The sequence below is a fragment of the Neovison vison genome, chromosome 4 (genome assembly GCF_020171115.1).
Source record: "Neovison vison isolate M4711 chromosome 4, ASM_NN_V1, whole genome shotgun sequence".
Lineage (NCBI taxonomy): Eukaryota > Metazoa > Chordata > Mammalia > Carnivora > Mustelidae > Neogale > Neogale vison.
This window is the reverse complement of record NC_058094.1, coordinates 14284765-14311690: the sequence shown is the minus strand read 5'-3', so window position 1 is coordinate 14311690 and position 26926 is coordinate 14284765.

The following is a 26926-nucleotide window of genomic DNA, read 5'->3' as shown; positions in this document are numbered from 1 at the left end:
CTCTCTCATTCTCTCCCTCTCAAATAAATAAATAAAATCTTTTTTTTTATAAATCTTTTATAAAAAGATTTTATTTATTTTTTTGAGAGAGAGAACAGGAGTGGAGGAGGGGCATCGGGAGCAGGAGAGAGAAAATCTCAAACAGACTCCACACTGCACTCAGAGCCCCATGTGGAGCTCAGTCTTACAACCTTGAGATCATGACCTGAGTCAAAATCAAGAGTTGGTTGCTTAACCTATTGAGTTGCCCAGGCACCCCAATCATATCTTTCTTAATGTCAGACCATTTACATTGAGTCTTCTTTCCTTACACTGGCTATGGTCCAAAATCCTTACCTCTTTTTTTAATACCCTTTTGGAATACTGAGTCATAAGCATTTTTACGTTCCTCTCAATTTTTAAACCTGCAGTTACTTCTCTACTACAAAATGATAATGGCCTTTTATTTTGCCTTCTAGGGCTTGGCTAACCTGCTATGGAAATGTATCCACCTCATTGCCATCTCTCATATGTGAATCTGCATAAGATCCCTTGTGTACCAAGATGAGAATCTATAGAATTTTAATGTTTTGCGTTTGGGAATTTTCAAGTGCCTTGTTATCTGTTATATGTTGAGGTGTGTGTGTGTGTGTGTGTGTGTGTGTGTGTGTGTGTGTATGTGAATCTCATTTTAATTAGTTTAACATGTGATGCACCCTCCTTGTCAATACAAACTCTAAATTAGTTAGCCTTTGAAAGGCTAATCGGAAGCCCACAGATTAGCAGTGTTGTTAGAAGGATTCAACTTTATCAGTGATTAACACCAGAGAATTTTTTAATTAGTATAATGGATGTTAGACATGATTTTTAAATTGATCAAATGACTGGGTTCAAGATACATAGGTTGGCCAGATGGGTTTTAAGGCCTTCTGCCTTTGCATGAACATGCTATAAAAGTCTATAGATAAAATTAATCTATTTCAAAATAAAGCCTTGGCCTTGGGACTCCATCCAGGTCTGTGTATAGCTCCTTATTCAGGATTCCGTTACTTCATCCCTTCTAAAGGGTTAGCCAGATCCTGCAACTAGGTTGTTGGGAACTTGTCTTAAAGAAAACTTCTTATCGAATGCATTTGTCAAAGTATATAAAGAACAGGGAGCAAGATTTTATGAAGTTTGCACAATTTGTTGAATTATTTTGTTACTCCTTTACTATAAACATCTGAACACCTGACCAAATTTACTCAGAGACTAGGTTTTGAGGAGACCAGCCAGTTGGTGGAAAGACTGTCAAGGAGGAGATGCATCCCATGCCCCAAACTCCAGTCATGGGATCCACTAATATCTAACAATAATAACACAAAATCAAATTGTTAATTGTCAGCAACCACATTATCTAATGCCAATGAAAGTATCCCCTTCATGCTCAGTCGGTATTTCAAAGAAGTTAAAAAATTGCAGAAGTTTAAGTTTGTGACAATAATCACAAACATTTTCCAAGAAATAAGTAAAACAGGGGCGCCTGGGTGGCTCAGTGGGTTAAAGCCTCTGCCTTCGGCTCAGGTCATGATCCCAGGGTCCTGGGATCGAGCCCTGCATCAGGCTCTCTGCTCAGCAAGGAACCTGCTTCCCTCTCTCTCTCTCTCTCTCTGCCTGCCTCTCTCTCTGCCTACTTGTGATCTCTGTCTTTCAAATAAATAAATAAAATCTTAAAAAAAAAGAAATAAGTAAAACAATAAATTATATGATTTGTACTAAAATGAGCTATGAATTTTCTAAAATTTACTAATAGCTTATATCCAAGTAGAAACTACTGTAAAAATGAATTATGCCCCAAAAATGTAATTGCGAGTGGGTCATTAGAAATTTGTCATCAGTACCTGTATAAATATTATTGTGAGTGGTGGTTAAGGAATTTATTTAGACCATAAAACTGCCCAAGCAAGATGTAACATAAATACTGTAGCTTCAAAGACAAATGCTATTTAAAAATCAGTAAATTATTGCTGCAATTGAATAATCCCCAAATATGTAAATCTTGATGAAGTACTATAATTTCATCTATTGAAGAATGAACTTAGAAAAGTACAGGGGATGGGATTTCTGAAGGGGAATTCTGAGCATATTTATAGGTTTCAGATGTGGAGGGCACTTAAAATTTTTGATTCTTATACTCCATAAATTAGAGATTTCCTATTCTTTGCTAGAACTCCTTTTATAGAAGGACCAAGAAGTGAAGGTTGTTTGAGTGTTCAGAAAAGTAAGAAGGTGGGAAGTGAGATAGACGTTCTTGAAATAATTGAATAAATTATGAAGAAGAGAGGAGAGAATAAAATTAGCTGCAGGAAATGCATATAGTTTTAGAATTTAAAAAAAAATGACCTGGGTGGTATTAACTGAGCTACGATGAGGGGTGAAAAGTGGAAGGGAACAAAGGAAGAGTGTGGCTTGGGTGACTTACCTGAAGGGGGAAGGAGGGAGGAGGTTGTGACAAAAGAAAAGCTTCGTAGGGAATAGATTTCCACACTCCTTACCACGGGCACAGTTAGATGAAGATGCAGTGACATCTGGGTCCTTGAGCCATGGGTGGCAGCATGCTGTCGGGGTCCTCGCCCCTCAACATCCATTCCTATTGCTTGGGTTTATAAGCCAGAGACTCTAACATCTAGAGCATGACTTGTTCTTTACTTTGAAAATAACAGTTTTAAAGCTGGAGTCTTAACTTTCAAGCTTACCACTTAAAATCAGTTTTAACTGTGACGTAATTTAATAGTTAAATACAGTCAGATTTTAACTCTGTTCCTGAGATAGCCACTAAGCAATGCAAAACCAAACAACAGAACTCCGTAGTTACATGACTAACTTGTGAATTAGGGTTAGTCCTTGGTTCTGAAACTAGTATCATAAGATTAGAAGTAACAGGGAATAAAGTGATTGAGTCAATACTCGGTGACAGACAGTGTGCTAGGGAGAACATGAATGTTGTGTCCTTCGCTTAAAATTCTATGACGAAAATGTTATTTTTCTCTGTTATATAAACTATGAAAACCAAGGTCAGATTCATCATGTAAAACACAGAAAGTACAAGTGAATGGTAGTGCTTGAACCCAAACTCAGGCTCTGTGCCTTTATGCCATGCTGATCCTCAATGGATTAAATTCTTTTCTTAATCACCTACCAGACTTCGCATCCAAAGGAGGAAAAGATTTATCCAACTTAACTTCAGAAGACATGATTGTCAGTCACTTTTTGGACTTGGCAAGTTGAATTGTGAGTGGGTGGCAATGGTTGATTGCTCTGTCATTGTTGCCAAATACCAGAGCTAGATAAAAGTTCCATTCTGAATAACCCAAGTGTCCTGGAGATAAAGGATGACCCTACAATAAATAAGCCTGGGAGTGGGTTCTGTGCCTGATGACCAGTGATGCCAGTGGTTGTTGATGTCAAAGGCTCATTGGCACACCAATAGTTCTGAGCGTTTTTTTTTTTTTTTTCCTGAAAGAAAGTGCTAAAATCCAAATCAAATGGCCCAATGCATTTCATATTTGTATCTGTCTAGTTTTTACTTGAGCACCAACAAAATCTTTTCACATGTACCGATGGAAACCAGTTTTGATTTTCTATTTATCTCTGGGTTTGCATTCTGAAAAAAAAAATTGGGTTCATTCTCTATTATCAAGGGTAGTGATTATAGGAAATCAAATCTGAAAGTTAATAATAGCAATTCATTGCTACAAGTACATATTGAATGGTGCTCATTCTCTCAGCAAAGATGTATTAAGCATCTATTCTATGCAGATCCCCCTGAGGATATAAATATGAATAAGACATGGTCCCTGCCTTTGAGAATTCCAGACTTTAGAAAAGGAGATGAAGAAATTCCCACAAATAGCTCTAATAGTGAGTGGAAATGAAATCAGTATTATAAAAGAAGTACAAATAAAATGTTGATGTGTGTGGCATAAAAAGCAGTGCCTGGGCTGTGAGGTCTAAAATATCAGGGCTAGAACACTGCCTTGGCCATTTATTATGGTACAGGGTACATAATCCTGCTGAATCTCAATTTCCTGTATCTGGAAAAGCTCCAATAACACTTATCTCATTGTCTAAGGGTTAAAGGGCATAATGTATGTAAATTGCTTACACAGAACTAAGCAGAAAATGCTATTATAAAGGATATAAAGGTTATTTCAATCTAAGATCTGAGGAAAAGTTTCATGAAAAGAGTAACACTTAGAGTCTTAGAAGCTGGATGGAAGGAACAACATGGTCTAAAAAGCTGGGATGGAAGGGCATGCGGTGCATTCAGAGAACGATGTATCGCTCAGTTTAGCAGGAGTGGCAGTATGTTGATGGCCAACTGGGAACCGTGGAAGCAAATGGTAAAGAGGGGGCTAGATTGGGAATTGGAATTAATTTGGGTGTTGGACTAAAGGGTTTTATTGTTTTTTTCAAAGATTTATTTTTTTTAGAGGGACAGAGAGAGAGGGGGAAAGAACCTGAGTTGGGGGGAGGGGCAGAGGGAGAGTATCTGAAGCAGACTATGTTTAGTATGGAGCCCAAGATGGGACTCTATCCCAAGACCCAGGAGTCTTTCTAGATAGATGTCTGTCTAGATGACCTGAGCTGAAACCAAGTAAGACACTCAAATGACTGAGCCACCCAGGTGCCCTAGACTAAAGGACTTTAGATCAGGGTGTCAGAGAATCACAACCCACAGGTCAAATCTGGTCTGCCACCTGTTTTAGTATGGCCTATGACCTAAGAAGGGTTTTTACATTTTTCAAGGGTTGGAGAAAATAAATCAAAAGCATAGTATGAGCATTATACCAAAATCAGATTTCAGCATCCGTAAACTTTTATTTGGACGTAGTCAAGTCCATTTGCTACCCCTGGTCTATGGCTGCTTCTGCACTACAGCAGAAGGCAGGGAAGAGTAGTAAAAGAGATCATCTGACCCCCAAAGCGGAGGATATTTATTATCTGGCCCTTTATGGAGAAAGTTTGTGATGACTTCTGGTTGAGCATGACTTCTATAGGTAAAGAGAATTCAATGAAGGTTTTTAAGTATGGAGGTAATGAGCAGAGAGATGTTGGCAAAATTAATTTTCAGCTCAATTTGAGAAAGGAAGGGTAAGAGTCCATGATACTTCTGATGAAGGCGATAAGGGCTGGCTAGGAATGGGGGCAGTGGGGATAAAGAGGATGGCGGAATATTGAAGAATCATCGAAGGCAAATTTTCACCTGATGATTTCCTATTTCTAGGTGTTTCATTTGGTATTTCAGTTCATTTATAAAGACTATACTAAGATTTTTCATTCATGAAGACTTACTGTTCATCTATTCAGAAGTGGGAAGGCATGCTGTTTACCTAGGAATACAGAGGAACCTAATGAGTTTATTAACCCAGCTGAAAGTATTAAATATATGGTAATGACCTCAAACAGAGGGAGATATTGGGAAATGGTCCAAAAGTTGGATTGCCTGGCTTATTTCCTTCTGCATAGCATCTGAAACTAGTCTCTTAAGCAGTCTTGCTGTCCTAGGCTGCCACTATCCATCTTTTCCCCCAAAGGGACAAAAACTCTTTGTGAAAAGAAGGTATTTATTTCTATGGCTCTGGTATAGCCCTAGATGAAGTGGAATATTTTGGGATCTAGGTCTCAACTAAAAAGAGTCCAGCATCTAGCCAGCTCATGTCTGTCCCAGTGTTAAATATTTTAGAGACACCAGACACTGGGGCAGCATTATTTACAGATCATTATCAGTAGCAGCCAGGAGAAATTAGAGAAGCCTTATCAGGCCAAGGTGTTTTGTTTATGACTAGTCATTAAAAAAATTATAACTGCCTAAAGACTTTCTATTCTTTTTGCAATTTTTAAATACAACAGTGTTGCTTTACCATGAATAAATAGCAATAAAAATAAAATGGGCCAAATGGCACATGAATATTTATTGTACAGATATTATATATTTATAACACAGTTGACTCTCATTTCTTTTTTTTTTAATTTATTTATTTTCAGAAAAACATTATTCATTATTTTTTTTTTCACCACACCAGTGCTCCATGCAAGCCATGCCCTCTATAATACCCACCACCTGGTACCCTAACCTCCCACCCCCCCCCGCCACTTCAAACAATCTGAGGGGTTTGACTCTCATTTCTACTGGCATGGCATTCATATGCTTTGGATAGTCTATGACCTTCTGGATTTCAAATGTTATATTCAGTTGTCTTGATATGTTTACTCTTCTTGAGAAGTTCACCAGACATTTTTTATTGGGTAAATATGGTTGTCATGCCTCTCTAGTTGTCAAAATTGAGCTGTTGGGTTTAACAAGAGTAGCTTGGTAATATGGTTTTCTAAGTTGCAGAAATTGATCTGTGGTTCTATAAGATGTTTAATTGGTTCAAGGCTGGCCCTGCAACTTGCCAAACACTTGTTTTTGGGCAAATGCCATGGACCCAGTAGTTGTCTATCCGGTCTCTTCTCCCTTCTTCCCTTGTAAGTTCCCTAATTTTTCCCCATGTGCACCTCGCATATTCGTGATTCAGAAGCAGGTGATCCCATTCCCAGCTCTAGAAATGGTCCTTATTAGTTTAAGCACTCCAGTGCATGAAATCCATTAGCAACAGCTATTGATTCAGGAGTTATCATAAGACCTAAGTTGTCCCTATCAGCTTCAAGAGAAGAATAGATAATCCATCCAGGGACAGGAAGACAGAAACAAGGAAACATGCAGCTCAGGGGGTCATCAGGACCCATCTTATGTGAACATTAGGTGTGACAGATACAGGATGAAGTGTATACTGATGATAAAGATTTGGGGTCCTTCTAGGACATCTGGAGACTACGTGCTACAGCACTCTCAGGTGCAGGCAGTAACACACTGCCCTGTTGGTCAAGTTTGAATAGGGTTTCTCTTACTTGCAGCCAAGGCATTCCAGGGGATGGTTAACTGTCCTCAAAACTATCATCTGTAAACATCCACTTCATGGGGTTTTTGTGAGGGCTGGCTAAGAGAGGTCAGAGTTAGGTGAGTGCTCAATGAATTTAGCAAGCCCTTGTTTTTATTCTCTAGATAATAGATTAGCTTTGGGCACAGATAATAGATACTTGATCATATTTGTTGATTCACAGTTTATATAAAACCTGCTTCATTTGCCAACTGCTCACTGGCTTTGTTTTGATTTTCTCCTGGTTTCTGCATTTGCTTAAATAAATACTTTTGCCAGATTAGAGAACTATGGTGTTAGCATGAGCTTTTAGAAAACACTCCCCTAGCTTCCTGAGCCTTTTTGCCCTTTTCCCCAGTCTTTAAAATAAGGTAGAAAGCGAGGAAAGAGAGACTGATTTCTCGAGGATCTAGTGGATGAGGTAGTTTTATAAGATCATTTTTATAATTTGTTCTTTATAAGTGAGGATATTTTTTATTTTGCATCACTGGTTAGCAGCAGAGTTAAACTAGAATCAAGCTCACACCCCTCTCCCTATTTCTGGTCCATTTTGTTTTCTGCTTGTCTCCCCCTTGATGGGTTCTTAAAATAATTCAATGCTGTGTGAACAGCTCTGACGATAAGCTGTTGTTAGCTTTATTAATTTGCAGAATGTACAGTTTGCTGGCCAGGGTATGTTAATCTGCCATTACAGCTCCCTCCTTGTACATATTGAGCTGCTGTCTTGTTTGCATTAGCATTTCTTTATTAACCCTCATCTGGGGGCTGACTCAGGGTACATAATTGAAATGATATTATTAGGTTTGTTGGTATAGGCCACAGGAACCCAGGTGGCATGGTCTTGGATAATGTGTTTAATTGCTTTGTAAATGGTATATATATCTTCTAGACCTTTAATTAAGTAACTTCCCTTTGTTATAGGCTCACAACAATTGCTCTAGGCCAGTATTTCAAACTGAGGTTACTCTAGGGAACTTGAGAGTTGCTTTGGGGAGTCATAGACTAAAATGAGGGGGAAATCAATGCAGGTTGGTTTTTGGATGTACCTTTGAAATATCTTAATACAGCCCTTCAGAAAGGGTTCAGGGTATTGGAAACCAAATGAAGTTTCTTTGTCATTCTGGGTATAAAATCATCTTTAAAAAAATTTAATTCAATTTAATAAACATATGCTGTGTTATTAGTTTCAGAGATACAATTTATTGATTCATCAGTAGCATACAACACCCAGTGCTCATTACTTCAAGTGCCCTCCTTAATGCCCATCCCCCAATTACCCCATCCCCCCACTCACTTCCCCTCCATCAACCCTCAGTATATTTTCTATAGTTAAGAGTCTCTTATGATTTGCCTCCCTCTCTGTTTTATGTCTTGTTTTATTTTTCCTTTCCCTCCCCAATGGTCATCTGTTTTGTTTCCTAAATTCCACATATGAGTGAAATCATGTGATATTTGTCTTTCTTTGACTGACTTATTTCACTTAGCAGAATACCCTATACTTCCAGCCAATTTGTGGCAAAATGGCAAGATTTCATTCTTTTTGATGGCTGAGGAATATTCCATTATATCTATATCTATATCTGTATCTATCTATCTATCTATCTTCTTTTTTTTACATCTTCTTTTTTTATGTTATATGTTAGTCACCATACACTACATCATTACATTTTGATGTAATGTTCCATGATTCATTGTTTGCATATAACACCCAGTGTTCCATGTAATCCATGCCCTCCTTAATACCCATCACCAGGTTCACCCATCCCCCGACCCCTCTTCTTTCTAAAACCCTCCATTTATTTCCCAGAGTTCATCATCTCTCAGGGTTTGTCTCTTATTCTGATTTCTCCCCCTCCATTTTTCTCTCCTCCTAATGTCTTCCATGCTATTCCTTATGTTCCACAAATATGTGAAACCATATGATAATTGACTTTCTCTGTCTGACTTATTTCACTTAGCATAATCTCCTCCAGTCCTATCCATGTTGATGCAAAAGCTGGGTATTCTTCCTTTCTGATGGCTGAGTATATTCCATTGTGCATATGGATCACATCTTTATCCATTCATCTGTTGAAGGGCATTTTAGCTCTTTCCACATTTTGGCTATTGTAAACATTGCTGAAGTGAACATTAGGGTGCATATAGTACTTCTTTTCACTACATCTATATCTTTGAAGTAAATACCCAGTAGTGCAATTACAGGGTCATAGGGTATCTCTATTTTTAATTTTTTGAGGAACCTCCACACTGTTTTCTAAAGTGGCTGCACCAGTTTGCATTCCCACCCACAGTGTAAAGAGGGTTCCCCTTTCTCCACAATTATACCACATCATCTTTATCCATTCATCCGTTGATGGACATCTGGGCTCTTTTCCATTTACACTATTGTTATCACTGCTGCTATAAACATTGGGGTGCATGTGCCCCTTTGAATCACTATGTTTGTATCCTTTGGGTAAATACCTAGTACTATATATAATTGCTGAGTCACAGGGTAGCACTAATCTTAACTTTTTGAGGATCCACCATACTGTTTTCCAGAGTGGTTGCACTAGTTTGCATTCTCATCAACAGTGTAAGAGGTTCCCCTTTCTTTGCATCATTGCCAACATCTGTTGTTTCCTGAGTTGTTTATTATAGCCATTCTGACTAGTGTGAGGGGCTATCTCATTGAGATTTTGATTTGTATTCCTTGGTGCTGAGTGATGTGGAGGATTTTTCATGTGTCTGTTGGCCATTTTGATGTCTTCAGACACATGTGTCTTCATGTCTTCTGTCCATTTCTTTTTTTTTTAAAGATTATTTATTTATTTATTTATTTGACAGAGAGAGAGAGATCACAAGTAGGCAGAGACGCAGTCAGAGAGAGAGGGGGGAAGCAGGCTCCCTGCTGAGCAGAGAGCCTGATGCGGGGCTCGATCCCAGGACACTGAGATCATGACCTGAGCTGAAGGCAGCGGCCTAATCCACTGAGCCACCCAGGCGCCCCATCTTCTGTCCATTTCTTGACTGGATTTTTTTGGGGGGGGGTTTGAGTTGATAAGTTCTTTCTAGATTTGGGATCTAACCCTTTATCTGATAAAATATTTACAAATATTTACAAATATCTTCTCCCATTCCATGGGTTGCCTTTTAGTTTTGTTGACTGTTTCCTTCACTGTGCAAAAGCTTTTTATCTTGACGAAGTCCCAACGGTTCATTTTTGCTTTTGTTTCTCGTGTCTTTGGAGATGTATTTAGCAAGAGGTTGCTGCAGCCAGGGTTGAAGAAGTTGCTGCCTGTGATCTCCTCTAGGAGTTTGATGGATTCCTGTCTCACATTTAGGTCTTTCATCCATTTTGAGATTATCATTGTGTATGGCATAAGAAAGTGGTCCAGTTTCATTTTTCTGCAGGTGATCTTCTAATTTTCACAACACCATTTATTGAAGAGACCGTCTTTTTCCCATTGGATATACTTACCTGCTTTGTCAAAGATTAGTTGACCATAGAGTTGAGGGTTCATTTCTGGGTTCTCTATTCTGTTCCATTGATCTGTGTGTCTATTTTTGTGCCAATATCATACTGCTTTGATGATTAAAGCTGAAGGCATTACAATTCTGGACTTCAAGCTGTATTACAAAGCTGTAAAATCATCTTAAACGGTATTTGAGAATCTGGCTGAAGGTGAAATGGAGAGATCTAGATGGACATCAGGGTCAGAGACATCTGGGGCACCTGGGTGGCTCAGCAGGTTAAAGCCTCTGCCTTCGGCTCAGGTCATGATCCCAGGGTCCTGGGATTGAGCCCCGCATCGGGCTCTCTGCTCAGCGGGGGGCCTGCTTCCTCCTCTCTCTCTCTCTGCCTGCCTCTCTGCATATTTGTGATCTGCCTGTCAAATAAATAAATAAAAATCTTTAAAAAAAAAAAAGGGTCAGAGACATCTGGCGTAGAGTACTGACCACAGAGATAGCACTAACCTGTACTCAGAATTAACCATGCAATAGGCATAGCACTAAACATTTTAAAAACATGATTTTATATAATTCTTAAAACTGTTTTATAAGTAAGCATTATCATCTATATTTAAGTTTCAGAGAGGTAAACCAATGTGTTCAAGGCTATTTAGCTTGTAAATAAAGGAGCAAAGCATAGCTCTGCTTGATTTCAAGGCTTGCATGGCAACTTTTATAAGATCCAATTCATTCTAAATATGTGGGATAGAGTTTGTTAGTCTCTACTCTCTGTAGTGAGAAATGAATGGGAGCAAGATCTAGGAAATTATGAAATGGAATAGAGACATAGGGCACTATAAGGCATCTAACTCAAATTGAAAAACAATTTCTGTATCTAGCAGGATCTGGAGATTAAGTATACTCTTATTTTCTTTTGTCTGAGGTCAGCAGGGCCAAGTCATTCAGATATCTTGGTTATTTTTTAAATTTAATTTAATTTTTTCAGTGTTCCAAGATTTACTGTTTATGTACCACACCCAGTGCTCCATGCAATATGTGCCCTCTTTAATACCCACCATCAGGCTCACCCATCCCCCCACCCCACCCCCTTCCAAGACCTTCAATTTTTTTCTCAGACTCCTCAGTCTATCATGGTTCATCTCCCCCTCCAATTTACCTCAATTCACTTTTCCTTTCCTTCTCCTAATGTCCTCCAAGTTATTCCTTATGCTCATTAATATCCACCACCAGACCCTCCCAACTCCCACCAAAACCCTCTATTTCTCAGAGTCCACAGTCTCTCATGGTTCACCTCTCCCTCCGATTTTCCCCAATTCACTTTTCCTTTCCTTCACTCAATGTCCTCTGTGTTTTCCTTATGCTCTGCAAGTAAGTGAAACCATATGATAATTGGCTTTCTCTGCTGACTTATTTCACTCAGCATAATCTCCTCCAGTCCCATCCACATTGATGCAAAAGTTGGGTATTCATCCTTTCTGTTGGATGCATAATATTCCATTGTACATATGAACCCATCTTCTTTATCCATTCGTCTGTTGAAGGACATTTTGGCTCTTTCCACAGTTTGGTGATTGTGGCCATTGCTGCTATGAACACTGGGGTACAGGTGGCCCTTCTTTTCACTGTATCTTTGGGGTAAATATCCAGTAGTGAAATTGCAGGGTCATAGGGTAGTTCTATTTTTAGTTTCTTAAGGAATCTCCACACCGTTTTCTAAAGTGGCTGCACCATCTTGCACTTCCATCAACAGTGTAAGAAGGTTCTCCTTTTTTCACATCCTTTCCAACACTCGTTGTTTACTATCTTGTTAATTTTGGCCATTCTAACTTGTGTAAGGTTGTATCTCAGTGTGGATTTTACTTGAATCTCCCTGATGGCTAATGATGATGAACATTTTTTCATGTGTCTGTTAGTCATTTTTATGTCTTCTTTGGAGAAGTGTCTGTTCGTGTCTTCTGCCCATTTTTTGACACGATTATCTGTTTTTTTGGAGTGTTGAGTTTGAGGAGTTTTTTCTAGATCTTGGGTATCAGCCCTTTGTCTGTGGCGTCATTTGTGAATATCATCTCCCATTCTGTGGGTTGCTAGTTAATAGGATCCAACAGTACATTAAAAAGATTAACCACCAGGGCACCTGGGTGAGTCAGTCATTAAGTGTCTGCCTTTGGCTCAGGTCATGGTTCCAGGGTCCTAGGATCCAGCCCTACATTGGGCTCCCTTTTCAGTTGGAAGCCTGCTTCTCTCTCTCCCCACTCCCCTGCTTGTGTTCCCTCTCTTGTTGTGTCTCTATCAAATACATAAGTAAAAATATTAAAAAAAGATTATGCACCATGACCAGGTGGGATTTATCCCTGGGATGCAGGTGTGGTTCAACATTTGCAAATCACTCAATATGATAGATAGAACAAATCAATAAGAGAAGAAAGAAGAACCACATGGTCCTCTCAATTGATGCAGAAAAAGCATATGACAAAATGCAGCATCTGTTCCTGATTAAAACTCTTCAAAGTATAGGGATAGAGGAACAGTCCTCAATTTCATAAAATCTCTGTATGAAAATCCCAGAGTGAGTATCATTCTCAATGGGGAAAAGCTGACAGCCTTCCTTTGAGATCACGAACACAACAAGGATGCCCACTCTTGCCACTGTTGTTCAACATTGTACTAGATGTCCTAGCAAGAGCAATCAGAAAAACAAAAGAAATAAAAGGTATTCAAATTGGCAAAGAAGACGTCAAATGACAGTTGAAGATGACATGTTGCAGATGACGTGATACTTTATATGGAAAACCCAAAAGACTCCACACCCAAACTATTAGAACTCATACAGCAATTCAATAATGTGGCAGGATACAAAATCAGTGTACAGAAATCAGTTGCTTTCTTATACACTAACGTTGAAAGTATAGAAAAGGAAATTAGAGAATCGATTCCATTTACTATAGCACTAAGAGCCATAAGATACCTGGGAATAAACTTAACCAAAGAGGTAAACGATCTGTACTCCAGGAACTACAGAACACTCATGAAAGAAATTGAAGAAGACGCAAAAAGATGGAAAAGCATTCCATGCTTATGGATCATAAGAATAAACATTGTTAAAATGTCTATACTTTCCAGATCAATCTATACTTTCAATGCCATCCCGATCAAAATTCCACCAGCATTTTTCAAGGTGCTGGAACAAACAATTCTAAAATTTGTATGGAACCAGAAAAGACCTCAAATTGCTAAGGAAATGTTGAAAAAGGAAAAAAAAATTGGGGCATCATATTGCCTAATATCAAGCTTTACCCCAAAACTATGATCACCCAGACAACATGGTACTGGCACAAAAATAGACACATAGACCAATGAAAAAGAGTAGGGAGTCCAGATATAGACCTGAAACTCTATGGTCAACTAATCTTTGACAAAGCAGGAAAAAAATATCCAATGGAAAAAAGACAGTCTCTTCAATAAATTGTGCTGGGAAAATTAGACAGCTATGTATAGAAGAATGAAATTTGACCATTCTCTTACACCATACACAAAGATAAACTTGAAGTGGATAAAAGACCTCAACGTGAGGCAGGAGTCTATCAAAATCCTAGAGTAGAACATAGGCAGTAACATCTTCAACATCAGCCACAGCAACTTCTTTCAAGGCATATCTCCAAAGGCAAAGGAAAAAAAAGCTAAAATGAACTTTTGGGACCTTATCATGATAAAAAGCTTCTGAATAGCAAAGGAAACTATCAACAAAACAAAGAGATTGCTTGGTTATTAAGGGCCACTTCCATGTTGAACGTTTTCATGGGTATTAAAGTGCAGTTAAAAAATGGACCCATGTTATTGCCCCTGCATAAGCCCCCTCTTTATGCCTCTTTTCCAGATCCTCTGGACCCTGATCTTCCAGTCTTTCTCCTTCAACCATTCACCAACCAGCCATGCCATCTGCCTAATCTTGTGTACATTTAGTTCCTTAACTTGGCCGGCTCTCTTCTATCATGAAGTGGATAACCAGGCACTAGCCAAAGCTCTGCCAACCAGGAAAGTAAACTTCCCTTTTTTTCAGGGTGACCCTCATTTTGTCTTCAGTTCAACAGCTGTCTGTGTTCAGCCTCAAATCTTATACCAGGCCTACCCATCACTGAACTATGCTTAGCCCTTTTCCTCCATTGTCAGTTGTCATAATGTGTGATATAGTGCAGCAGTGGTGGGTGATATGAGGTAATAGGTCACTTACTTAGAAAACCTACTTATAGGGGCGCCTGGGTGGCTCAGTGGGTTGGGGCCTCTGCCTTCGGCTTGGGTCATGGTCCCGGGTCCTGGGATCGAGCCCCGCATTGGGCTCTCTGCTCAGCCGGAGGCCTGCTTCCTCCTCTCTCTCTGCCTGCCTCTCTGCCTATTTGTGGTCTCTGTCTGTCAGATAAACGAGTGAAATCTTTAAAAAAAAAAAAAAGAAAAGAAAACCTACTTATACCTTATGAACATTCAACTTTTGCATGTCTTTCTTAAACTGAGACCTCTCTGAGAGTAGGGACAGTAACTCTGAAAACCTCACCCTCAGAAGAGATCCTGGCACAAAGTAGGTCATTAATAAATGCTTATTGAAATGAGGTTCATGATTTGAGGAAACAAAGACAGGAAAGGAAGCCAAGTACACACACTCAGTTCAGGGCCCCTTCTACACTGTCTTCCAGAGTAATCCTCAATATTCCTAGTGAAAGAGGTAGGCAAGGAGCAAAAGAAGTATGAATGTGGTGGGGATAGGACATTTTTGTATGATGCCTAAGGGACCACCTGAGTTGATCTAGTGACCTAGTTTTAATTCTGAAAACAACCCACAACTTCTGCCTTTTTAAAACGATCTGACTTTGGAACCTAATTTCTGAGAGGTTTCAAAGGCAAAAAGAGCCCAACTTCATTTCTTTCTTCCCTCCCCTTTTATTTCTCACCTCATGGATTATATCTGGGAACATAAGGGCTGAACAAATTGTTACATAATTTAATTAATTAAGTGAAATGGTCTTAATTTCTTCTTTTCAAAAGATTTTATTTATTTATTTATTTATTTGAGAGAGAGAGAGACAGGGAGGGCATGAGAAGGGGGAGAGGCACAGGGAGAAACAGATTGCCTGCTGAGCAGAGTCCTGTGTGGGGCTCCATCCCAGGACCCTGCAATCATGACCTGCGCTGAAGGTAGACACTTAACAGACTGAGCTACTCAGCACCCCAAGAGTGTTAGAAAGTGTTTTGAGGAAGAAGCTATATTTTTAAAACAGATTTAGATTGCTGTTTGTATAACTGTGACTACAGTGTGGAGAATAGACTAGAGGGAATCTAGGGAGACTATAGGCGACAAGTTAGGAGACTGTTTGCAAAGAGGCAGGGTAGTGTGGACTAAATTGGTGGCATAAGGAGGAGTGAAGAGATTCAAGAGAAGTAGACTCAATCTGATGATTACTTAGAGATAAGGCACAGGGAGAAGGAGGCATCAGTTTTGATTTCCAGTTTTCTGGGTTCAGTGACTGGTGCCAGTTACCGAGCTCAGGATACTGCAGAAAGGTGCAGATAGAAGGACTAGAACAAGAGATGGTATGTCTTGCTCTGTTAAAAAGACTTTTCTTAATGAGAACTTTTTGAAAATTTTTTTATTTATTGGAGAGAGAGAGAGAGAGCACAAGTAGAGAGAGGGGCAGAGGGAGAGGAAGAGAGAAGGAAGCTCAAGGAGACTCCATACTGAGCTTGGAGTCTGACATAGGCCTCAGTCTCTGGACCCTGAGATCATGACCTGAGCCAAAATCAAGAGTTGGACACTTAACTGCCTGAGCCCCCCAGGCACCCATCTTAATGAGAATTTTTATACATTCACTTCTATTTTTTCATTTTCTATTATTATGCAATAAAAATTCTGGAGTATTAAAAATGAAGAAAATCTTTTAAGATATCACATTTCATGGAAAACTATAACATGTTGATGTAACAGCAGTTAGAAACTATTATCGGACACATGAAAAAATGTTCACCATCACTAGCCATCACGGAGATTCAAATTAAAACCACATCGAGACACCACCTTACATCAGTTAGAATGGCCAAAATTAGCAAGACAGGAAACAACATGTGTTGAAGGGGATGTGGAGAAAGGAGAACCCTCTTACACTGTTGGTGAGAATGCAACTTGGTGCAGCCTCTTTGGAGAGCAGTGTGGAGATTCCTCAAGAAATTAAAAATAAAGCTTCCCTATGACCCTGCAATTGCACTACTGGGTATTTACCCCAAAGATACAGATGTCGTGAAAAGAAGGGCCATCTGTACCCCAATGTTTATAGCAGCAATGGCCACGGGCGCCAAACTGTGGAAAGAACCAAGATGCCCTTCAACGGACGAATGGATAAGGAAGATGTGGTCCATATACACTATTATGTATGTAATACATATACATAATGTATTATGATGGAGTATTATGCCTCCATCAGAAAAGATGAATACCCAACTTTTATAGCAACATGGACGGGACTGGAAGAGATTATGCTAAGTGAAATAAGTCAAGCAGAGAGAGTCAATTATCATATGGTTTCACTTATTTGTGGAGCATAACAAAAATCATGGAGGACATGGGGAGATGGAGAGGAGAAGGGAGTTGAGGGAAATTGGAAGGGGAGGTGAACCATGAGAGACTATGGACTCTGAAAAACAATCTGAGGGTTTTGAAGGGGTGGGGGTAGGTTGGGGGAACCAGGTGGTGGGTTTTAGAGAGGGCACTGATTGCATGGAGCACTGGGTGTGGTGCAAAAACAATGAATACTGTTACACTGAAAAGAAATTTAAAAAAAAAGAAGAAAGGATTATCTATAAAGTCACAGAACTTTCTGAGAAAAATGAGAAAAAATTTCTCTGCATCCTTGCCAACACTTGGTGTTTGTTGACTTGTTAATTTTAGCCATTCTGGCCAGTGTGAGGTGGTACCTCATTGTGTTTTTGTTTGTTTGTTTGTTTTGTTTTTTAAAGATTTTATTTATTTATTTGACAGATCACAACTAGGCAGAGAGGCAGGCAGAGATAGAGATGGGGGAGCAGGCTCCCTGCTGAGCAGGGAACCAAATGCAGGACTTGATCCCAGGACCCTGGGATCATGACCTGAGCCAAAGGCAGAGGCTTTAACCCACTGCGCCACCCAGGTGCCCCTCTCATTGTGTTTTTGATTTCTATTTCTTTGATGCCAAGTGATGGTCTGTTGGTCATTTGTATGTCTTCTTTGGAGAAATATCTGTTCATATCTTCTGCCCATTTCTTGACTGGATTATTTGTTTTTTGGGTATTGAGCTTGATAAGTTCTTGATAGATCTTGGATTCTAGCCCTTTATCTGATAAAATATTTGCAAATATTTTCTCCCATTCTGTCAGTTGTCTTTTGGTTTTGTTGAGTGTTTCTTTTGCTGTCCTAAGCTTTTTATCTTGATGAAGTACCAATAGTTCATTTTTGCTTTTGTTTCCCTTGCCTTTGGAGACAAGTCTATTACAAAGCTGTAATCATCAAAACAGTATGGTACTGGCTCAAAAACAGACACCTAGATCAATGGAATAGAATAAAGAATCCAGAAATGGACCCTAAAATCTATGGTCCACTAATCTATGACAAAGCAAGAAAGAATACCAATGGAAAAAAAGACAGTCTTCAACAAACGGTGTTGGGAAAATTGGACAGCACATGCAGAAGAATGAGACTAGACTATTTTCTTACACCATACACAAAAATAAACTCCAAATACGTGAAAGAGCTAAATGTAAAACAAGAATCTGTCAGAATCCTAGAGGAAAACACAGGGAACAACCTCTTCAACCCTGGATGCAACAACTTCATGCTATACTCATCTCAGATCCAGATTCTTATATCAACTGCCTACTCGACATTCTCCCACTGAATGTTACTCAGTATCTTGACCTCAAATACATCTATGCATGAACAAATTTTCCCTCCTCATCTTCTCTTTTACATTTTCTATTCTGGTGAACATCTTTACCCTCTACCCAGTCACTCAAATTGATCTTGGAGGAGTACTCAACTCTCCCCACTCTATTTCACCACCAGATTCTATGGATTAAATATCCCAAATATATTTCATCCCATAGGCTTCCTTTCCATTTTCATTATGATCATTTTGACTCAGGTCTTCATCATTTATTACCCTGATGACTTTAAGAGTTCCTACTTTCCCAGTGGAGGTCATTCCATTTTTCTCTCCAATCCATTTTCTGTACCACCACCATAATGATCTTTCTAAGATGTGCACTTGGGTCGGTATTACTCCCCATCTTCCCATGGCCTACTGGATAAAACCCTAAGTCTTTATTGAGGGATACATCCTCTTCCATGATTCATTGTTTCATTCTTACCACCTTTCTCTCCAAGGTGGAGCCTTAGACAACTGCTGAAGCTGTCCTGATCAAGCTCTACTCTTTCTCATGTCTCAATGACTTCACATGTTTCTCCATATCAGAATTCACCTCTGTATTAATTTCCTAAGGCTGCTGTAATAAGTTATTGCTGTAATAAGTTAACACAAATGAGGTTGCTTAAAACAACAGTAATTTAATCTTTCATAGTTGTGGCCAAAGTTAAGTGTTGGCAGGGCGATAGCTCGTGTGAAAGCTCTGGAGGAGAATACTTCCTGCTTTTTCTAGCTTTTAAATGGCTCCAGGAATTCCTTGGCGTATACATGCCTAAATCCAGTCTCTTACTCTGTCTTCATGTGATCTTCTCTTTTGTGTCTGTGTCTTCTCTTCTGTGTCTTATGGGATACTTATCATTGGATTTAGGTCCCACTTAGGTAATCCAGGATGATCTTATCTCAAGATTATTAACCTAATTAACCTGAAAGTATCCTTTTTTAAAATCAGGTCACATTCACCAGTTCCAGGATTTAAGATGTAGACAGATCTTCTTGGGGGTTGTCATTTAACCCACTACAATTTCCCTGGAGAATTCCCAACTATATTTCAACACCCATTCAAGAGTTAGGAAAGAACCATAGTATATGCTCAGTTAGTATCGAATTAGATGACAACAGAGAGGATTGTGGACTATTAACATTTAGAAGTTATGCACTTAGGCAAGAGAAAGCAATGAATGAGTTAAATGGATGACGTTTTGAATATTCATTCCTCTTTGGGTATATTGCTTAGATGCCTTCCTTTTTGCCTTAGGGAAGAGAAATTCTTGCTTTCACCTCTCATTGAATAAATGTTCTACAAGCTCTGGACAATTCTGCTTTAGTCATTTGAGCCCTTGAAACTAATTAGTAGGGGCATCATTGGCTTTTCTTTGGAAAGGTCATCTGGGAAGAAATTATAGGATGAGTAGGAGCCCAAGAAGAAAGCTAAGCACTCACTACAGAAGTCCAGAAGTGAGGTAATGAAGAACGGAGTCAGGGAGGAGGCAGAGAGCCAGTACTTTCCACTGCTATGTGACATTAATACCACAAGGCAGTGCAGATAATTTTGATTATGTTGAAACTATCAAATATTACAAGTTAGTGACTTTGTAAAGTGCCCCTTGTTTTTGACTGTCCTGATGTTTCCTCATGAGTGTATTCAGGTTAGGCATCACCAGAGAAAGACAGCTGGGGCAGGTTCAGTCTCAGGTTCCTAAATGCCAGCTGTAGCCTTAATCAATTTAGTCATTTATAAGCTTCTCATTGTTCATCTGTACATAGTGATAGTCTTTTCTTTTTTCATAGGGTTGTTGATAAATCTTTAAATTACACAGTATTTGTAAAGTCCTTAGCACAGTGCCTGAGCATATAGTTGGTACTTAATGAATATCAGCCCAGGAAACAATTTCTGTCTAACAGGTTCTGAAACAGAAAAGTCAGTAAGATAAGCTACTCTGACATTTTTCTTTCTACTATAAATATTTATTGAGTTCTTACTATGTGCCAGGTGCAGCACTAGGTGTCAGAGCCTCAGAAGACAAGAAACCAAAGTCCCTTGTCTCATGGGAAGAACTAACACTTTAGTGCAGGAACTACAGCTAATAATAATAATAATATGATAATAATAAATGATATATTTCATCATGTAATGACAAGTGCTAGGATTCAAAATTAAGTAGCCTAGAGGTATAGACTGAAGGAGGAGATTTATTTGTTCGTTTCTTTATTTATTTGATGCTTAGAAGAATTTTAAGTATAATGGAGAATGACATTAATTTTAAAAATGTGAAATTTCAGAAGCACAGAACCACAACATCATAATATTATGAAACCAAGGGGGGGAAAATGTTGCATTGTGATAAGAAAAATGCTTCCTAAATAATGAATACTGTTTTTCTGAAAATAAATAAATTGGGAAAAAAAAAAAAAGAGAAATGCTTCCTCAAAGGATCTGGTTAAACCCTTGAAATATTTGCAATTTTAAAATTTCTATAATGACCATGCATGTATTTTCATATTTAATTTCCATTAAAATGTCTCCATATGCCATTTAGTGATAGAGTCAGTTTTTAATTCACAACATAAAATATCTGAACAGTATAAAAGATAAGCAGTGTCAAGTGAGTGTCTTATGTTTGACACAAGTCTTCTTTCCACAGACAATGGCAGTTCTGGTGTGTCCTCTCAGACATAGTGTACATATGCATTATCAGTATTTTTATTTTGAAACCATCTCAAACTTAGAGCAAAGGCACAAGTACAGAGCACAGATTTTTGTTTTTTTGTTTCCTAAACCACTTGAGAGTTGCCAATCTGATGCCCTGTGATCCTGAATTTCTTAATGTGCCTTTCCTACACATAGGGTGTTCTCCCACATAACCAAGTCACAACCCTCAAAAATCAGTTACCAGTGATACCTTATTGCCATATAATCCTCAGACCCCACTGAAATTTCTCCAGTTGTCCCAATAATAACCAAAGGATCCACTCCAGAATTGTGTGTTGTATTTAGCTGTCAGTCTGTGTGGTTTACTTCAGTCTAGAACAGTTCTTCAGGGTCCCCTTGATTTTGATTTTGTTGAAACTATCAAACATTACAGATTAGTGACTTTGTAAAGTGCCCCTCATTTTTGACAGGCCCGATGATTCCTCATGATTGGATTCAGGTTAGGCATCTTTGGCGGGACTATTGTAGAAGTGATATGTTTTTCTCAATGCATCTTGTCAGAGGCACATGATATTGATTTGTCCTATGACTGGTGATGTTAACAGCTATCATTACATTAAAGCAGTATTTGCCAAGCTCCTCGCTGTAAAGTTCTCCATTCTTTGTTGTTAGTAATTATTTTTTGAAGGGGTTGTTTGAACTAAGTATGTATCCCATTGCTCATCAAACATTTATTCATTTATGTATTTATTTATTTATGTTATAAATTTATTTATATATGTACATATGGACTCATAGTTTACTGTTTTATTTAGTGGGCTAAATCTGTTACTAGAATTATGTATTTTGACATTCCAATCGCGTTCAGTTTTGCACATGGAAGTGCCTGCAAGCTAACTTCCTTTGGACACATCTCCATCATTCTCTGAGTACGTCCATACTTTCTGGTACAAGGTATTTCAGGCTCATCTTGCACTTTATCTATCCTCCTTTCCCCCATACCCCAGCAGCAACTTACCCAAGGATCCCAAGTTTACATTCAGAGAGAGTAGTGTTTAACAAATAAGCTCTACATGTGCTTATTGTTGGTGAGGTCTCACTGTTTCTGGACCCATTCAATAGACAGGTATCTTCAAATGCTCACCCCTGTGGACAGAGATAGATTCAATTTCTGCTAAAACTGACAGCAAAGAAGTGTTTCCTCCAAGGACACTAAGGATACTATTATCAAGAGAAAAGAAATGTGTGTTGAACAGCATCAACAGCAAATGTATGCAAATGCTAGGGAACTGGGATTGAAAACTGGGTCAGTTCGATACAAGGAACAGTGACCTTTCCATCACTCTGGGCTGTCCATAGTAACTGGATCCCTTAAGACCAGCTATCTACTGAAGACTGGTACAGTCATGTAGATATACCTGGTGATCATTTTTCCTTTGGTAGAATAGTAAACACACCAAATCACCTCCTCGACGAGGTTATGAAGCTGCACTCAGAAAACTCAGGTCAGCACTTTTGTAGGGCGACATGAGAGACATCAGGTTATAAACGAGGTAGAGGAATAAGTTGTGCACATTTCTTTCTCGACAGCTAATAATTAACCAGGCAGCAGCCAAAATCAGATGTCGGTATGTCACTCTTTGTCCTTCAGCATTCTCACAGACTTAAAAGTACGTGCAGGATCAGAAGAAACACATATGCAAATTTCTTATACTATACTGGAGTTTTAATTTATTCATTTATTCACTCACTTATTCAACAAGTATGTATGGAGCACTTATTATGAGCCAGAAATAGATAATTCACATTTATATAAATAAATTAATATTAATAACATTATATAAAATCATGTATATTCTAGTTACTTGAGTATATACTTATTTTTAACTATAGAATATTTAATACTTTATAATACTGATATAATATATACATATGTCTTTACTTACTTTCTTAAAAATAATTGTTGAATGTTAAGCTACATTAATAGCGCACATATGAGTAGTATAAGCAGTAGGTACACACACATTATTATTATATGTATTTTTATTACTATTCCCATCTTACAGACAAGGACATTGAGATTCAGAGACTACAAGTGACTTTTCTAAAGTCAAGCTATTACTGGTGACTAAATTTAACCTGTTTTACTTTATTTTATTTATTTATTTTTACTTTAAAATTTTTTTTTAAATTTAATTTTATTTTTTTAGTGTTCTAAGATTCATTGTTTATGCACCACACTCCGTGCTCCATGCAATAGGTGCCCTCGTTAATACCCACCACCAGGCCCTCCCAACCCCCCACCACCCAAAAAAAACCCCTCAGTTTGTTTCTCAGAGTTTACAGTCTCTCATCGTACATTTCCCCCTCCAATTTTCCCCAACTCACTTCTCTTTTCCTTCACCCAATGTCCTTTGTGTTTTTCCTTATGCTCCCTCCACAAGTAAGTAAAACCATATGACAGTTGACTCTCTCTGCTTGACTTATTTCACTTAACATAATCTCCAGTCCCATCCATGTACAAAAGTTGGGTATTTATTCTTTCTGATGGAGGCATAATACTCTATTGTATATATGTACCATATCTTCTTTATCCATTCATCTGTTAAAGGGCATCTTGTCTCTTTCCACAGTTTGGCAAATGTGGCCATTGCTGCTATGAACAATGGGGTACAGATGGCCTTCTGCTTACTATGTCTGTATCTTTGGGGTATATACCAAATAATGGAATTGCAAGGTCATAGGGCAGCTCTATTTTTAATTTCTTAAGGAATCTCCACACTGTTTTCCAAACTGGCTGCACCAACTTGCATTCCCACCAATGGTGTAAGAGGGTTCCCTTTTCTCCACAACCTCTCCAACACTTGTTGTGTACTGTCTTGTTAATTTTGGCCATTCTAACTGGCGTAAGGTGGTATCTCAATGTGGTTTTAATTTGAATCTCCCCAATGGCGAGTGATGATGAATTTTTTTTTTTCATGTGTCTGTTAGCCATTTGTATGTCTTCTTGGGAGAAGTGTCTATTCATGTCTTCTGCCCATTTTTTGATGTGATTATCTGTTTTTTGAGTGTTGAGTTTGAGGAGTTCTTTCTAGATCTTGGATATTAGCCCTTTGTCTGTAGTGTCATTTGCGAATATCTTCTCCCATTGCATGGGTTGCTTCTTGGTTTTGTTGACTGCTTCCTTTGCTGTGCAGAAGCTTTTGATCTTGATGAAGTCCCAAAAGTTCATTTTCACTTTTGTTTCATTTGCCTTTGGAGACATGTCTTGAGAGAAGTTGCTGTGGCCCATGTCAAAGAGGTAACTGCTGATGTTCTCCTCTAGGATCTTGATAGTTTCCTGCCTCATGTTGAGGTCTTTTATCCACTTCAAGTTTATCTTTGTGTATGGTGTAAGAGAATGGTCAAATTTCATTCTATACATAGCTGTCCAATTTTCCCAGCACCATTTATTGAAGAGACTGTCTTTTTTCCTCTGTATATTTTTTCCTGCTTTGTTGAAGATTAGTTGACCATAGACTTGCAGGTCCGTATCTCTGTTCCACTTGTTTATGTGTCTGTTTCTGTGCCAGTACCATGCTGTCTTGGTAATCATAGCTTTGTAGTAAAGCTTGAAATCAGGCAACATGATGCTTCCAACATCCAAAACATCCAACATGATGTTTTTCTTTTTCAATGTTTCCTTAGCAATTTGGGGTCTCTTCTGGTTCCATACAAATTTTAGGATTGTTTGTTCCCGCACCTTAAAAAATGCTGGTGGAATTTTGATCGGGATGGCATTGAAAGTATAGATTGGTCTGGACAATGTAGACATTTTAACAATGTTTATTTTTCCAATCCATGAGCATGGAATGTTTTTCCTTCTTTTTGTGTCTTCTTCAATTTCTTTCATGAGTGTTCTGTAGTTCCTGGGGTACAGAGCCTTTACCTCTTTGGTTAGGTTTATTCCCAGGTATCTTATGGCTCTTGGTGCTATAGTAAATGGAATTGATTCTCTAATTTCCCTTTCTATATTTTCAATGTTAATATATAAGAAAAAAACTGATTTCTGTACATTGATTTTGTATCCTGCTACATTACTGAATTGCTGTATGAGTTGTAGTAGTTTGGGAGTAGAGTCTTTTGGGTTTTACAAACAGAGTATCATGTCATCTGTGAAGATGCCAATTTGAAAACATTTTATCTCTTTTTGTTATCTTATTGCTGTTGCTAGGACTTCTAGTACTACGTTGAACAACAATGGTGAGAGTGGACATCCTTGTCGTGTTCCTGGTCTCAAAGGTATGGCTGTCAGCTTTTTCTCATTGAGGATGATATTTGTTGTGGGTTTTTCATAGATAGATTTTATGAAGTTGAGGAATATTCCCTCTATCCCTATACTTTGAAGTGCTTTAATCAGGAATGGATGCTGCATTTTGTCAAATGTTTTTTCTGCATCAATGGAGAGGACCATGTGTTTCTTCTCTCTTCTCTTATTGATTTGTTCTATCACATTGTTTGATTTGTGAATCAAGTCAATGAGAACCACCCTTACATCCCAGGGAGAAATCCCACCTGATTATGGTGGATAATCTAACCTGCTTTATTTTAAGAGATTTATTTTATTTTATTTTTTAAAAATTTTATTTATTTATTTGACAGAGAGAGATCAAAAGTAGGCCAAGAGGCAGGCAGAGAGAGAGGAAGGGAAACAGGCTCCCTGTTTCACAGAGAGCCCTATGCGGGGCTGCATCCCAGGACCCCGGGATCATGACCCGAGCCGAAGGCAGAGGCTTAACCCACTGAACCACCCAGGTGCCCCTATTTTAAGGAATTTATTTATTTATTTATTTTTAAAGATTTTATTTATTTATTTGACAGAGAGAGATCACAAGTAGACAGAGAGGCAGGCAGAGAGAGAGGGAAGCAGGCTCCCTGCTGAGCAGAGAGCCCAATGCGGGACTCGATCCCAGGACCCCGAGATCATGACCCGAGCCGAAGGCAGCGGCTTAACCCACTGAGCCACCCAGGCGCCCCTAAGGAATTTATTAATCAATTTTTTATCTAAGGCCTATACGGTTTCATGTCAAGGTAAATCCTAAGACTGCCTGATTCAAGATTGTGTGCCTATTAACTGAGAAGAGACCTCAAGTCTCCAGTTTGTCCTGTATAATTCTCATTCTCTCTCCTTTTCTCTTTTCTTTCTTTTGCTCCCTTCCCCTATTCTAACAGCTTAGTTGATATTCAGAGTCCCCAGAAATTTGAAGGCAGATTTCATTTCTATTAATAAAGGAGTGTGGAGATTGAAATGATTTAAGGGATAACTGGTATCTTGCACAGAAGTTGTAAGAAGACAGAGTCATCTAGGAAGTCTATAATAAAAGGGAAAAGTCTGTTTTGATTTTAAGTTCACTATTTTTAAAGAATAGTAATTGTCAAAATATCCTTTTCCTGTCATTAACTATTCTTTTACAATGAAATAATTCAGTTGTCAGCCTATTATCAGGTTTGAATTAAGTTCTGAGAAAAAATGTGGTTGCAGGAATGACCATACTAAAGTTCAGGGGTTGGCAAAATTTTTCTGTAAAGGACAAAGTACAAAATATTTTAGTCCTTGTAGGCCATATTGTTTCTCTCTCAACCATTCAGCTATGCCACTGTAGTAGCTCAAAAGCAACCATAGAAAACATGAGAAAATATATTATTTCTATAGCAAAAATCAAAGAAGGGTGATGTGGCAGGAACAGGTTTGGAAGAAGTGGGTCTTTGATGGTTAATGCATCTGGAACAGTAGGAAAGGGACAGATTATAGGGGCTTTTAAAGGTCCTGGTAAGAAATTTTGACATTTTCCCCAAAGCAATGAAAAACTATCCAAGGGTTTTAAGCATGTATGTTATGTATGACATCATTGGGTTTGCATTTTAAAATAGTAATCTTGGTTTCACGATGGAAAGCAGATTGGAAC